Here is a 16,641-nt window from a genome sequence, read left to right as displayed (position 1 = left end):
CCATGTGACAGAGCACGTGAGAGGCTGATACCATCGGGTAGCACAGATGGAACTAGGTCTGGTATATTTTGGTTTTGTTCCTTTTTTCTTTTGTTTTTGTGATTTCCATTTTAAGTGAGGGGATTTTGACTGCAGAGGGGAGTCTGGGCCCACAGATGCTATAAGAATCCAGAGCTGGGAGTGCCCTTCAGAACCACTCAGGTCAGGGGGCACGTGCCCGTTGACTATCTTTGACAACCATGGCTAATTTTTAGCTATTTCCTAGGAACATAAAACCTGCAGAAGATGAATGACTTTCTATCTTTAAGGTATATCAGCTTTTAAAAGGAAGATTCTTTATTAAAAGCAAGGTTCTGTTTGCCTTTAATTTCTGGCAAAGTGCTAAATTCCACTTTCATTTCTGTTTTCGGTGGTTTGTACTTCTCATTTTCCTGGTCCTCGCTTCTCCCCGCCCCTCCTCTCCTTAATGCCTTTACAAATACCATACCAGCCAAGGCATGCCTGCCCACACTGTGACCTTGGTGAACTTGGGCCTCAGCTTCCTTATCTGTCAGTGGAAAGCTTGGATTAGCTGACTCCTAGTCACCTGGTCCCCACATCTGTGAGTCCTGTGACTGGGGGACACCTGAAAGAGTGATTGGTGAAATCCCTTTCATTAGTCATTTATTATTCTGTTAATAAAAAAAGTTGTTTCAGAACTGCCTTCCCGGATCCTATTAGTTGTGTATCCAAACCTCTTTATAGAAACAGTAGTAAGTGGTTGATTCTCCACTATCGTATTTTACAGCTTGTGATCCATGTCCCTTCTGGCAGGCTGTCTGAGCTAAAGGTGCAAAATGTGCAGCGTTCAGTGTTTGATTCACAGGCCCACTGTGTGAATCCAAGAAGGATGTTATAACAAATGTTACCTGAGGACAAATCCTGTGGGACATTACCATTAATCTCAGGTTATGGGGTGGGGCGGGCTCTTCAGCTAAGCTGGCGGGGGTGGGACGGCGGAGGGGCTGCTGCTGGTTGGATGATACTCAGGTTAGGAATGGACCTTCCAAGGGTCACAGGTCAAGTGAAGTTTGGGGGTGGAAGGAAAAAGTCCCAGGAGCTGAGAGGTGGAGAGAGAGTCATGAAGACTGTCCCCTGGGGAGGAGGGGAGGGTTGGCCGAAGGGCTCCCCCTTCCCACTGCGGGGGACAGTAGCAGAGGCCGGAGGTATCAAAAAGGGGAGAGAAAAAGCAGCTGGCAGGGAGAGGTGCTTTTACCCTCCCAGCAAACATAGGCTGAGGGTTTGCCTGAGGCCAGTCCCGAAAGGGGGCCTGAGGCCAGAAGGGCAGAGTCTATTGCTCTGAGGGAAGCCAGGAGGGATGGGCAGGCTAGGTGAGTGGAGGAGAAGAGGAGAGCCTCCGGCCGGCCTGCTGGGTATCCTGAGAGAAACATTTTGTCCTGCGAGAAAATCCGTGGCCTTCAGCCTGAAGACAGGCTGCTGTGGTCACCTGAGACCCAGAGAAGGCAAGAAGGGACAGGTGCTGTCCTGTTGAGGCATGGACCTTCTCCTGTGGGAAATGGCAGTAGTAAGCTCTGCGTCACAGTGCTGTCACCTGAGGCCCTTGGTGCCTGCATGAGGGTGTGGGGGGCTGCTTCCTGGTTATGAGGTGTGTGGGAGGTGGGGGCAGAGGGTTACTGTCTGAGAGAGGGGGGTGCCCGGCCCGCGCGTTGACCATTCACTTGACTAGGGGGTCCATGGGGAGACTGAGAGCTGGTGCCCTGGGCCTGTCCATCTGTCCCTACCTTGGTGGCCATGGGCTGCTGAGATTTTTTTTTACCTTGTGGTTTGTCATCCGATCCCTTATTTTTCTTACCTATCTTCTCCCAGAGCCTGTCCCTGTTGCCCGTATTTGACTTCGGCCTCCTCACCCTAAGGTCCCAGGAGCACAGAATGGCCCGTGTATGTCACTGCCGTCTGTGGGAGCCTTCGTGGTGGCCTCAGTCTCTGGTATGGGCCTTCAGACTCACTGGGACCAGCATCTCTGGCTTGGACGAGGCTGAGGATACAGTGGTGAACAGTCTCCGTGTGCGTGGAGTGTTCTTGGTGAGGGGACGAGCACCACAGTCAGGTCAGCAAGTGTGGGGCCTGGCAGCAGGTCAGGAGGCAGAGCCTCCCTGTGCCGAGTCCGGGCTCTGTGTCCCCTCAGCGGCTGGGTCGTTTGGCATTGGCTTTACTGCCGCTCTCTGTGCAGTGACACCTGAGTTCCTGTGAAAGGCCCTGGAGAGTTAGCAGCAGTTGTGCTAGGCTGACTTCCAGGTTTCCAAGGGGCCCTGGACATGGTGGACTTTCCCCTCCCTCTGATTTTAGAGACAGAGATGGGGTAGCACGAACACCCCAGGAATATCTCAGGCCTCCTTTTGGCCATTGGTTTGAAGACCCAATCAGTGGTTCAGGGGTTCTTATTGGGGTCCATAGATGAATTTCCGGAAGCCACTTAAATCCGGTTTGTCATTCCGGGTGTGCATTTTTCTGGCGAGAGTGTCTAAAGCTTTCATTAAATCCACCGGGAAGAGCTCTGAAAGGTTTATTTTTGTGAAAGTGGATGAAAAGATAGAATTGGGCCGTTGAGGGCTTCTCCTTATTGCCGCCTGTCCCCCTTTTAGAGGAACTAATGAGATGTGATTTGCCTAAAGCGGGGAGGCAGACAGAGGCCGAGCGCCTCAGTACAGTTATCTGGGACTTGACATTGCTGTGTCTTACGGTGGGAACGCATTCAGTTATTCCTCTGAGAAAAAAGAAGCAAAAGATAAAGCTAGCATTGTGAAAGACCAGCCAGCTCACTGGGAGAGGAGTAGGGGAGGCGTGTATGATGCTGCAATGTGGTTTTGTCCTCCACTGAGCAGGAGACGGCCGAGCCTTGGGAGGAAAGCAGAAGACCACTTGAGCAGATGCTGCTTCTCAGGTTTCTGGGTCTGATGGGTACATAGGTCTAGAGAGGACACTGGCTGTTGGACTTTGGCTGTTGATGTCAAAGTGTCCTGTCTTAGGAGACTCCTCTGCTTGAGACTTCCACAGTAGTTTTCCCAAATGCTGGAGTTCATGACAACTGGCCCTCAAGATGAGGGTAACTTCTAAGAGGAAAGGCATTAATACTGAGTTATTATTTGATTCAGCAGTTCTATTCTAGGGGTTTATTTTAAGAAATAATTAAGACCATTATTTATCACAGAGATGTTTGTCATAGGGAAAAGTTGAAAAGCTAAGTATACAGCAGTTTGGGGTTGGTTAAGCAAATGACATATATCCAAATAATGGAATACTTGGCAACCCTTAAGAAGAAGATTATCAGAGGAATATTTGTAGAAAGTTTTCCAAAAAACATTGTTATGTATAAAGAGTTCTATACAGCATTCGTGAGAAATACACTCTTCAGAAAACACTAGTTGGGTGCCTGCTGTGAGCCAGGAGCCCTGCTGGGTGCTGGTGACGCAGGGATAAACTAGGCAATATGGTTCCTGCTCTTAACTAGCGTATAGTATCCTAGCAAAATAGGCAAACCATATCGACTCTCTCATTAAGCTTTATAAATACTCATAAGAGGACTGTAAAAACAGCGACTCCTTAACAGGCACGTTCAACCACCTGTGAGGTCAGATTTTGTCTGTTATACCTGTTACTGGCTACATCCTTGACCTGAAATCACTGATTTTCTGGTGAGCTTGAAGTAAGTCACTGAGATATTTTACTGAGAACACCTTCCTGTTAAACCATCTTCCCTTCTACGCTGCAGCGCACGGCTCTGCGGGTGAAAGGGTGGGGAGTGGGGCACATTCCTGACGACAGCAAGTCAGGGGCCCAAGTCAGAATGAGGTGAGGCCCATGGGATGAAAATGCGGTCACGGACTCCTAACAGTTTGGGCTAAAATGTTCAGGAAGGCAGTCCCTGGGAAGAGTGGCTTTGAGGGCAGGATCACTGGGGACACAGCCAATATCGGAGTCCATGTGAAGGTGACTGCTGGAGGCAGTGGGAGGCCTGTGCTGGCTGTTCAAGGCTGCTTGGCACTACTTGCCTTTTAACCTAAGTTTGGCTTCTCTTTTTAGAAAACCTTTTCTACCTTCTCCTCCTCCTCTTCTCCCCATCTTAGCCTGTTCCTTTCCTTTCTCCCTGACTCCTTTTGCTCTGCTTCCATTTAGAAAATATATAAGCAGAAAGAATATCCTTCATAATGCCATCACCCAGAGATAACTATTAATACTGTTTGGATGTGTTTCCCTCCCATTTTTTTCCTGTAAATACTAGGCGTGCACATTGAATAAACATTTTCACCAAATGCCCAAGGATGGAAATGTTAAAATCTAAATATCATTGTTTCTAAAATTGACTTCTGAGATATGGAATATAAATCTGAAATTTTATAAATGTTATTAACAATGCTAATATGAAAAATTATAACAGAGTTTGACATTATGCCACAAGAACTTCATTTTTCAGCATGTATGATCAGTGTTGTGAACATTTTTGAACCTGGGTACATGTTGACTTTCTGCTGAGGTGGAGGAGATAGGAGCAAGGCTTTTATTCATTTATTTTGTTATTTATTTGGTTTGGTTTTTGAATTATTTTTTATTATTTTGGCTAGCTGTCCATCTAAGATGCTGTAAGGGGTAGTTTGTCTCCAACTTACTGAACTTTTGAGCAATGACTGGCATTTCCTCTTTAACTCCTGGACATAAAGATTTCCTTGGTGATAATACAGTTTCCTTTGAAGTTATCCCTCACCCTGGCTTAGTGTGGTACGCAGAGGAGAATATGTCTGGATGATCTCAGAAGCAGAAATAAAATCTTATACACATTTTCCTTTGATATTTTGGCCTGTGATCGCTGCTTCCCATAGCAAGCTGAGAGAAGAGTGCATCCTTAAGCCTGGGCTTTGGAAGTGTGGCGGTGGAGCAATGTAATTGGCTTTTAAGATAACAAAGCTATTTTCCAAATCTCCATCTGCATCTCAGCTTTCACTACGTGCACACCAACTTCAGCATCTCCCCTGGGGAAGAATGACAAAAGAATCTTTGTGGAGGTAATATGTGAGAAATGTTTGCTCCTTCAAGGCAGCTCGGTTCCCAACAATCGACTCCTTTCCCTACAAGCAACCCTGGGTTGTCAGCAAGCAGGCTCTTTGATATTGTTACTAAGCGTCCTGTGTCAGGGCTGTTATCTGCAAAGTGCAGTGTTAGAATTTCCTATGCAAACAGCCTTTTCAGATATGTAATAACCAGCCTTCCCATCCCGTCTTTGAACATGTTGTGTAAGTACATGACAGAATCCTTTGGGCGTCACATGGTTTGCCTTTGGGTGGAGGAGCGTTTTCTTCCGAGGTATGCTTCTGGGATGCTCACCAGCATTTGGAAATGAGTCTTTGGATGTTAACAGAAACTGTCTGAAGGATGTGCCTTGTTTATATGGCTGATGCTGCCATGCTGATATGTAACCTGAGTGGTGATGCAGTCACTGGTCACATGCCTGTTCACGAATGCTAGCAATGACATTTGAAGAAAGCATTCTGCTCTTTGGCCTTCTCTGTCAAAATCAAAGATGGGACTTCAGCCAAGAATGGTAACTGGAGACAACTGCATTGGATCCTCAAATAAACAGAAATATATGTATATATGTTGTATTTGTATAGGTCCAAAACATATTTCTAAGATGTGACTAAGCAAATCTATAGTTTACTTTTAAAAAGTACAAACATCTTTTATTTATTATTCTGTTTTAATTGTGGTAAAATATGCATAACTTAAAATTTACCATTTTAACCATTTTTGAGTGTACAATTCAGTGGCATTAAGGACATTCACACTGACCAATACTACCGTCCATCTTCAGGATGTTTTCATCATCCCAAGCTGAAACTTTGTGCCCACTAAATAATAACTTTCCATTCCCTCCCCCTCTGTCCTCTGGCACCACTATTCTACTTGCTCTATGAATTTGATGATTCTAGGTACCTCATATAAGTGAAATAATGCAGCATATGTCCTTATGTATGGCTTATTTCATGTAGTATGTTTTCAGGATTCACCCATACTATAGCATATATGAGAATTTACTTTCTTTTTGAGGCTTAATAATATTCCATTGTATGTAGAGCCCGTACTTTTTTGTTTGTCTGTTGGTGGACACTGGAATTGCTTCTACCTTTTAGTGTGACTAATGCTGCTCTTGTGAATTTCTTGGAGTGAATCATCTTTAAATAGACTTTAAAAAAAAAGAAAGAAAAATCTGTGTCATTTTGTGATCAGTTTTATTAGAGGGCTACTATGTCCAAGTTTGGTCCAGGAAATGCCTACCTCACAGACATGAAAAACACCCAAGTACTTTCAACAGTGTTCAGCTGACAGCTTTAGTATTTGCCTGAGGTCAAGAGAGCAGTTCCATACTACTTCTGAGCGGTCTCACCAGCGAACTTGGCAGCAACCTTGAGTGAGGCCTGTCAGGGTTCTTGGAAAACAGCCTAATGTTTTCATACCTTTTGCCCTGCTAGCTCTTGCCTGTCAGTACCTCAAGAGGGAAAAATCTGGCAGTAGCCCTGTTTCCTCAGCTCGGTCTTAGCTGCTGAAAGTCTCATTCGAACCCTTTCTGGATATGCAGGTAGCGTTTATGTAAGGAGTTTGCCCTTCAGTGAGCCTGTCTCTCTGTCTGGAGGGGAGCTCAGGGTCTGGGCTGCAGGCTGTGTGTATCCCACAAGCCCTCTTAATTTAAACTTACATATTTTTCAAATCAGTGTGGTAGGAGAGGCCTGGTGGAGAATATAGGGCGGCAAACTCTCCCCTGACTCCATTCGGTGGGCTCCTGGCTTAGCGGTGCCTGGTCATCCTGCAATGACATCTGAGGTAATTTCTGGAGTAGTGGGAAATTAAGGTTAGTTTCCTGTTTTGTGGAAAAAGAAGTGAAATGGTTTGTACTTTGCAGGCTAGATAACAGTTAACTGTAATTAACCATGGTTTAACTGAGGCCAGTCAAGTCTGTTTGCTTATGCTGCTCATGTTTTCTCAAGACAAATGATTTATCTGAACCCTGCCCATGAGTTTAGTGATAGCATTGTGGATTAAGTATATATATTTATTTCATTTTATTTATTTGGCTGTGCTGGGCCTTAGCTGTGGCACTCAAGATCTTTTTCTTTCTTTTTTTTTAGTTGTGAGATGGGAACTCTTAGCTGTGCCTTGTGGATCTAGTTCCCTGACCAGCGATCGAACCCAGGTCCCCTGCTTGGGAGTATAGAGTCTTAGCCACTGGGCCACCAGGGAAATCCTAGCATTGTAGATTATAGTTTTATACTAAAGGTCTGTTTCCTTGCTGCATGCTCTTTCTTTTTGTTCAGTTAACTTTGTCATTTCTCTTGGTCTTTTTAGTGATATGTATGTGTATAGATTTGTAGAGCTGCGGAATAGATTTTAAAAGGTCCTCAACTTTAATAGGTGATCTCTGGAACAAAATAACATACATGTTTAATGCTCAGTCATATAATTTATATACAAAAGAGACTGATGATCTCTTTTGACTATCAGTCAAATATTCTACATCAAAGAATAATTGTAATACTGTCTAAATCAATTTTTTTATTCAAAATGCAAGATATAATTGGGGGTGTGTCTTTGGGAAAAAAGATAATTGGGATCTTTCTGTATCATTGAAATTTTGAGTGTGGCTCACTCACCTGGCAATGTCAGGTATTTAGGCAAAAGCTTTATCTTCCTTCTTGACTGTTGGGGAGCTCCTTTCTTTCATTTCCTTTTCCTTCTTTGGTTCTTGGGGACTCTGTGTATTCCTGTCCTCTTCTCAATTGTTCCTTCTCCGACTCCTTCCCTATTACCTCTACCTGATCTGTACGGATGTGTGCATGTTTCTGAGGTTTGACCCTCAAGTCTCCCTGCGCAGCAGCTCGGCCTATACAGGTTCCTGCAAGGGGCCACTTCCCTTTCTCAGAGGTGGGAGGAAGGAGGTTAGGGTCCAGCTGGTAGAAAGGGCTCTGGTTCCTTATTGTTTGGGACGTGTGGTCAGAGTAGTTTAGGTCCTGATACCCAGACTGTGTGGGAAGAAGTGATGGAGAAAGTGCAGACCTTTTTGTACCAAGGTTTCTATTTGAGGAGTAAATTTATTGATATATAGATTAAATTTGATCATTGCATTTTCTAATTTGTATTTCATTTCCAGACTTGTTAATGAGACTACTACTGGAATAAAGAGTGGCCTGTATTTCGAATTTAATGCTATCCTTAATTTTTGAGAATTCAGTAAATAATAAAATCTCAGCATGCTCACAAAGGCTCTGGTTTGTCTTATTCCTCTGTTGACATGTAGAGGGTGAGTTTTGCACACTGTCCACAGTAAGAAATGTTTAAAGATAGATGGTATTAGAAATTGACTTTAAGAATTCATTTTTTTCCTCTCATCAGTTTGTTGCCAGTTGCATCTTTAAGATCCCTTCAGATGTTATGGCTGTTTAAAATAGTTACACGGTATTTCTTTTATGACTGTAGAGGATTGTACAGTTGAGTTCTTTACCACTCAATTTTGTTTATTACTTTGAGTTAACATTTGGAGGTACTATTTCTGACACTATACTTCAAGACTAGTTTTTTGGATTTTTTTTTTTTAATTTACTAAACTGCCTAGTGGAGATTTTCTTTATCAGATTCACTCATTTGTGGAGCCCAGATGTTTATGAAAAATGAAAGGGAATGTCAGCTATTGGAAGGCACACAGCATGGTGTAATGAAAATAAAATTAGGGCTTTTGTGTCTTGGCAGAGATAGGTTTGGGTGCCTGCTCTGCCATCCCTGACAGCAGGATGTTGATCTAATGACTTGAATTATTTGCATCTTAATTGTCACGTCTGTAAAATGGGGACAGTAATGCTCATCTCACAGAGTCATGATGGGGTCGTGTCTGTAAACGCCCAGCACACCGTGGATATAGAGTAAATGGTAATGATTGTTAATATCACTTCCTCTCCTGAGGCCAAAATGTGCTAGAAAGTGATTAGAGTTTTCTGTTGTTTTCTTTTATCATTTACCATTTTAGACGACATGGAGGTAGAAATGAGGAAAGTCTAGAGTGACTTGAGAATCTCATTTATTGTTGGATTAAATTCATATCATCTATGTGTGTGCATTTCTGTCTTTCCCCTGATTGCTTCTTTCCCCTGCTGTGAAATATGGTGTTAAAAACAAAACAGGTTACAGTAAGATTTTCTCTGTGTAGAACCTTTGTAAATGAATCAGTCTGACTAGCTAGTTCCTTCCCCAGGGAGTAGAGGCTTTTTGCTTATTTTTTCCTCATCTTAAATATATTTATTATGAAAATATTTTGAACAATTAGAAAACGGAATAATATAATGAACCCAGCCCTCAATTTTGTTGGATGTTTGTTTGATGTGTTTTGGTGTACATATGTATTATTATTATTTTAAATATCCTATCTCCACTGGACTATAGGTTCAGGGACCTTGCTGTCTGGGGCCTACGACAGCGCTGGGTGAGTGACAGGCTCCAGATAAGCTCTGTGCATCCTTCTCCAGGGCCTGGCCCTCCCTTCTTCCCAGAGGTAATGCTGGCATAGGTAGGAGAGCCAGGAGGAGGAGAAATATCATGCTGGGTTTAGCCAGTGATACGAATATGTGTAAAATCAGGACCACCCTTAAGGATGTTAGTGCCATGATGTAAGATAGGACCAATGAATCGAGAAACAGCTCCTATAGAAATCAGAACATTCTCCCTGCATTTGCAGAGCCACACAGTAGCTGGTTATCAGAAGTAACTGTTGGAATGAGCTTTAGTAAGCATGGACGGGGCTGGACTCTGTAGGCTGACAGGACAGTTGAGCCAGCGCTCAGCGGTGGACTGTTTCCAGGGACTGGAAGGAGGTAGTTCAGGCCTGGGCTCTGTTATCGGAAGGAAGTGGCAAAACAAGAGTAAAGTGGCCACGGAACAAGACTATGGAGCTCTTATGACGTGTAAGTCATATCACTAGACCCTTAATGAGTCAGTGTAGTATTCTAGGTGAAAAATTGACTTTCTGGAAGCAGATGATCCAGGATTAAACTGAAGTCCCCTCTTTTGCTAGCTGTGTGGCCTGAGGTAAGCCGCTTAACCTCTCTGAGCTTCAAGTCTGATGTGAGGGCCATTCCTATTTTGGTTACTGAAGGTAAGAGCACCGAATTGAGTTCTTGCCCAGACATTCCATCTTGCCTGTGGGAATTCAAAATAGGCAGGTAAATGTTGAAGAGTGTGACTTTTTGGTTGGTCACCAATGTACAGAGTGACCTCAGATACTTGAAGGCATGTATAAAATGACACAGTACAAAGTGAACTCACCTTGCCCACCGTGTCTGTACTTCTCTAGTATCTTGTGAAAAGACCATTGTCTTCCAAGTCATTAAGACAGAACCAGGGAGGCATCAACAATTCCTGCCCCGTTACCCCTGTGTCCCTCCAGCTCCAAAGCAGGGTCACTTTACCTCCTTACCATCTCTTGTGTTCATCTGTATTCCCAAGCCCTCATCGCTTCTTGCCTGGATTTCTATATGGACCTCCTGCCCTGCCTTCATTCCATTCTCCCAACTGTTGTCGCAGTCCTTTTCCTCACCTGCGGGGGTCACCATGTGAGTCCTGCCTAAATAGGTCCGTGGTTCCCATTGCCCTCAGGAGAAAGCCTGGGCGTGAGTCTCCATTGACGGCCCCTTGTCGTCCTCAGGTGCTCTTTCCCTTCCTGAGTGGGTCCTGCTTCCACGCCTTCTGCCCACTTAGAACGCCTTTCCCCTGCTTGGCTCCCCTCATTTATTCTCATGTTTCAAGACTTGACTCAGGCATCCGAGTCAAGTGAGGAGCCTGCCCTCCTAACCCACTCTGCGGTCTGGGCTGGGGTTTCCCCTCCGCCTGCCTCCATTATGCCACCAAGCGACTGGGTTGTGAAGGGGTACTTAGCTGTTTCCAGAGTGAACATGCTTGGGAGCACAGCCTGTTTTGTTAAAAAAATTAAAAAAACAAACTCATGCTTCTTTGTGCCTAGCCTGGTGTCTGATACACTGAAGGTTCTCAAAAAAGATGAGTGAAATATACACGGATGAGAAATGACTTTTTTATCTTCCTCAAACCAGGAGGACTGAGGCTGGGTAACCGAAGCGTTCTTCCTCCCCACCTTTCTGCCTGTATCCATTCCAGCATCTGCCCAACGGCCAGCTGTGACGGAGGAGAAGCATATGGCTCTTGAAAGAGGCAGTTGAGATGTGACTGCGTGTGAAATATATTCACCTGCCCTTCCACCCCAGCCCATACAGGATGACAGTAATGACACCTCATATTTGTCTTTTTATTTGTGTTCTCCTTAAGTGCCTCTGCAGACATGATCTCATCCGGTGCGAGGGGCGGTAGCCTGATTACTGGATGGGAGCATGCAATGATGATGACCCCTTCTTCGTAGATGCAGAAAGGGAGATAAGGAGTGAAGAAATTTGCCCAAAATGCACATGGGTTTGGGTGGACTCTGGGAGTTGGTGATGGACAGGGAGGCCTGGTGTGCTGTGGTTTCATGGGATCGCAGAGTCGGACACGACTGAGCAACTGAACTGAACTGAACTGAGCGGTGGAAGGGCTTTCCCAGTGGTCAAATGGTAAAGAATCCGCCTGCAGTGTGGGAGACCCAGGTTTGATCCCTGGGTCAGGAAGGTGCCCTGGAGAAGGGATTGGCTACCCATTCCAGTATTCTTGCCTGGAGAAGTCCATGTGCAGAGAAGCCTGGTGGGCTTCATGAGATCTCAGAGTTGGACACGACTGAGCGACCTTCACTTCACTTTAGTGGTGGAAGAGACCAGATTTTGAGCTAAAGTCATTTTCTCTTTCTCCTCTTTTATAACTGGTAGAACCAGGTTGTATCAGATCGATATTTTCACCTACAATCCTTAAAAAGGAAGATTGGCTGAAGAGGTGGTGTTAATTTTTCTGTATATTAACCTGGCTTGCAGGTGTGCTTTTTAACTGTTAATTTCCCTAATCTTCCTTTGGTTCTGGCTAAGTGCTCAGAGTGGTAGTGTCATCATTGGTTTCATTTGGCTGAAATAGCTGAGGCCCTGTAAGTGCGGTTCTGAGGCCTGTTCTGGGCAGAAATGAAGAAGTTGCCTCGTTTCAGTTGGTCAGTTTGGGAATATGATTAAATTCAAACAGTTTTCCTGCTTCACAAGCCAATAAAGTGACAACAATAAAATCTTAGTCCTTTCTAAGGCGTACTCTTGACATTCTACTAAACCCTTTAAAAATGATTTTTTAAAATTTTCCTGTTCTGAAATTCTGGAGTCGTTGCATAAACTTATGCAGCACAAGAAAATGGCTTGCTGTCGTTCAACAGTCACATTGTCGATTTCCGGGAATATCTAAATTTTGAAAATTGCAGCCTCTGAAGTGGGCTATTGCAAGGGAACCATGCCTACATGTTTAAATTAAACTTTGGGCTTCTGACAGCAAAGATGAAGGTAGAAGGAGATTGAAAATGCAAGGGTAAAACAATTAGGACACAAGATAAATTCAGAAAGGAGCAAGTCTTGCGTGGTAGTCTTTTTGTTGCTTTGTTGGGGGACAGGGGGTTGAACACTCACTCTGTTGAGCTCTGACAAATCTGTCTAGTTTTGTTGTCTTGTCAGTACTCATTCTTCTTAGCTCTTTCAGCATTTGGTCACTGAGTTGTTCCAGCCCCCCCTACATTCTGCCCCCATGCAACCTTCCTTCTCCTTCTACTATGCAAAAAATGGTATTCTCAGTCTTCTTCGGTCTCTTGGCCTGCTGTTGGTTACTTCTGCCACCATCACTCCACCATCCACACTCATCTGTGATTTTCTCATTATTTTGGTCCCTGATGGTGTTTGTGTGGGTGCATAGCCATTTTTCTGTATCTGGGTATTTTTACTTATTTTTCCTGCTGTCTTCCCAGACTCGGTAGCTTAAAAACAAACTGACTTTGCAGTGTTTGTGGTGGAATGAACCTTTAAGATCATTTGCTTTGTTGTCTCATGCTAGAATTAAAAGGCTCAGGGAGGAGATGTGGCTTGTGTAATTTCAGAGTCATCAGTTAGTGAGATCAGGCTAGAACCAAGGCTAGAGCCAGGCTAGAACCCCTCAGAGCCTCTGTGTTGATCTCTCCTCACACATGGACTCCTCATGGTCTCCTGTACCACCACTGTTCCCTCTGCAAGGAACTTCAGAGCTATTTGGCTTTCGTGTGTCCCCTCCATCACCACAAACCAAATGTCAAGTATCCATTCACCAGGACTTACCAATTCTTTCTATTGGTAAGAATTTCTATTGTAACAATTTCATTCTTTAATAATGAAAAAAACATTTACCAATAGTGAAATTCTCTTTTTTGGAGCATGTAGTTCTACGAGTTTTAACACATGCATATAAACGGAGCAGAGAATAACCCAGCACCTCTCATATTCCCTGGTGCTGCTTGCCTGTTTGTAGTTAAACCTTCCTCCTCCCCCTGGCAACACTGATCTGTTCTCTGTCACTATAGTTTTGCCTTTTCCAGAAAGTCGTGTAAGTGGGACTGTGTAGAGTCTATCCCTTTGAGACTTGCTCCTTTCATTTAGCATAATGCATTTGGGATTCATGCATGTTGCTGTGTGTATCAATAATTTGTCCCTTTTTATTCTTAAGTGATATTCCACAATATGGATATACCACTGTTTGTGTTTACTCATCATACCAGCTATGTGTGAGAATCCTAGTTGCTCTGAGTTTTTGTCAGCATTTTATACTGCCAGATTTTAACATTTGATAGATGTGTAATGATATCTTATTGTGATTTTAATTTGCATTTATTTCTTTAATGATTAATTATGTTGAACATCTTTTTTTTTTTTAATGTTGAACATCTTTTCATGTGTGTATTTGCTGTGCAGATTTGCCTGTTAGGTATATCTGTGCATCTTTTGTCCTTTATGATGTTTGTTTGACCCCACATCAGTATCACAACCCCATTCTATCTGGTTATTGTGCCTAACTTTCTATGTCAGCATTGTTGCCCAGGTACACAGTACATTCCAAGGTCAAGGCCTGAGTTGGGAACTTTGTATACATAATCTCACTTGACCCTTATAAAACCCTTGTGAGGTAAGCGGTGTCTTCTGTTTTTATGTTGCAGAGCCTGTGTTCAACAGGTATTTATTGAATGCCTACTATATGTATGCAATGAGCCATTATTATACTCATTGACATGTTTAGTGACTTTGGGCCAGTCATTTCACCTCTGAGTCAGTTTTCTTATCTGTTTAATAGGGATCTATATCACAGTATTTTCTCTCAGGGTTATTGAGCAAAGGTTTTCTCTCTTTCTTTTTTTTTTTTTTTTTAAGATTATTTTCTTAGGGTTGCCCTGGAGGTCAAGTGGTTAAGAATCTGTCTTGCAATGAAAGAGACACTGGTTCGATCCCTGGTCTGGGAAGATCCCACATGCCACGAGGCAGCTAAGCCCTTGTGCCACAACTACTGAGCTGGCACTCTAGAGCCCGCGCTTCACAACAAGAGAAGCCACTGCAACGAGAAGCCTGCGCCCTGCAACCGGAGAGCAGCCCCCTGCTCAGCACAACTGGAGAAAGCCTGCACACAGCAGTGAAGACCCAGGGCAGCCTAAATAAAGAAGTAAAAATTTAAAAAGAAAAAATAAAAACCACTTTATAGAAAAAAGATTATGTAAAAAAAATTATTTATTTCTTTGGCTGCTCCGGGTCTTAGCTGCAGCGTGTGGGATCCTCGATCTTCACTGTGGTGAGTGGGATCTTTAGTTGTGGTATGGGAGATCCATTATAGTTTCCTGACCAGGGATTGAACGCGGGCCCCCCTGCATTGGGAGTTTTCGCCACGTCCCCATAAGCAAAGGTTTTAAAGAGGAATGTGGAAGGTCGTCCATGGTATATATTGGCAGTGGTGGCTTCTATTATTCTCTTCAAACACTTCATACTGTACTGAGGCTGTTTCTGCCCCTTGCTGGGTACCTTCCTTTGGAAAATTGCCCCTTAGCAGGTCTCCTCCTCCACTCTGGATCAAATATTAGAACCAACACAAGATTGAGCCTTTTGATTTTAAGAAATATGTTACTCTGGCTGCTCTGTGTAGTGACTCAGTACAAAGTGGCCAAAGTATTGGAGTTTCAGCTTCAACATCAATCCTTCCCAGGAATATTCAGGACAGATTTCCTTGACTAGACAGACCTTTGTTGGCAAAGTAATGTCTCTGCCTGTTAATATGCTGTCTAGGTTGGTCATAACCTTTCTTCCAAGGAGCAAGCGTCTTTTAATTTCCTGGCTGCAGTACCATCTGCAGTGATTTTGGAGCCCAAAAATCTTCACAGTAACCCTTTGAAATAAAAGCTAGCCCCATTTTACAGATGAAAATGTTGTGTTCAGTGGCCATTTGACTTGCACAGTGTGACCGCTGGATCTTTGACCGTGCTCACTGCCCTTATTGGAGACCACTCTGCCTCAGTGCCTGTCAAGGAGCCATGACAGCTGCTGCCTGCCGAGTGCCAAGAAAGCTGGCCCATCTTCTCCCTCTGTGACATCTGTTTCCTTCATGGGGGCTGTTCCCAAGACCCATGGTCAACAATTGTCTCCCCCAAGCCCTGGGATCACGTGTTTTTATTTTTTCCAGAAAGTCCACAATAGAAAGAATATGAACTTTAAGTCAGAGACAAGGTTCAAGTGGTGTCTATGTGTCTATTGCCTATGTGACTTTGGCCAAGTTATGTAAACTCCTAGAGCATAGATTTCTTCAGCTGTAAAATGGGAATAATTCAGGCCTGGTGGAGATGTGGGGATAGAAATAACACAACACAGCACTTAGCAAGTGCTTGGCACGTTGCTGATGCCTTGTAACTGGTAGCTACACTTATTGTCACCATGGCAAGCAGGGCCTTCTAGCTAGTCTTAGGAGGCTGAAAAAGCTGCTGAGAGTAGCGGTTAGAATGTGGATTCTGGGGTAAACCGGGTTCAAATCCTTGTTCTACCACTTATCAGCTGTGTGATGTGCAGAACCTAATTGCTTTCTCTGCCTCAGTTTCTGCCATCTGTGAAATGGGTGTAGCAATAGTTGCTACCTCACAGGGAGAAATGATTGTAAAGAGACAAGAGGTTGAGTTGAAACAACCCCATTTAGGTCACTAACACCATTGTTTCTTTCAGTGACATGATACAAGTCTCCTTGAAATTTATAGTAACCTTTCTTCTCTCCTTCCTGCCCAGATTGAAAGAATTTCTCTTTTTTTTTTAATTTAATGCCAACAGAAATGTTTGATACTATGATTTTACTGGTAATACAGATTAAATTGTCACAACATTACTATCTCCACCTAAGACATTGAAATAACTAAACTTAAATAGAATGTCTTTTTGTCTAGGGAATACCTAAGAGTGTTTAGGTGACTATATAAAAACACAGGCAACTCTGTATTAAAACAACAACAACAGCAACACACTATTTCTTTGAAAGGATTTGACTCCCCAGCTTTGATCTTGAATTTGGCTGGATTGCATGTGAGTTAATTTTTTCCCCATCAAGTTGACAGGAGTAAGCGGGGACCATAGCTATGAGGCCATCAGGTAGAAGATAACC

At 43.7% G+C, this 16,641-nt stretch overlaps 1 protein-coding gene across 8 annotated transcripts in view; it reads left to right on the top strand.

Annotated features, from left to right (window-relative positions):
* SGMS1 (sphingomyelin synthase 1) overlaps positions 1-16,641 on the top strand; it is a 324,458-nt gene that overhangs the window by 13,857 nt on the left and 293,960 nt on the right. Inside the window, exon 1 of one of the 8 annotated variants that reach the window (XM_043926717.1) lies at positions 14,779-14,799. The exons of the other annotated variants lie outside the window; for them this stretch is intronic. The gene's annotated coding sequence lies outside the window, so the exon portion shown is untranslated. Of the gene's footprint in view, positions 1-14,778; positions 14,800-16,641 lie in introns of those variants that run through there. 8 annotated transcript variants of the gene reach the window in all.

The sequence above is a fragment of the Cervus elaphus genome, chromosome 15, assembly GCF_910594005.1.
Source record: "Cervus elaphus chromosome 15, mCerEla1.1, whole genome shotgun sequence".
NCBI lineage: Eukaryota > Metazoa > Chordata > Mammalia > Artiodactyla > Cervidae > Cervus > Cervus elaphus.
This window is presented reverse-complemented; position numbering and strand designations above follow the sequence as displayed.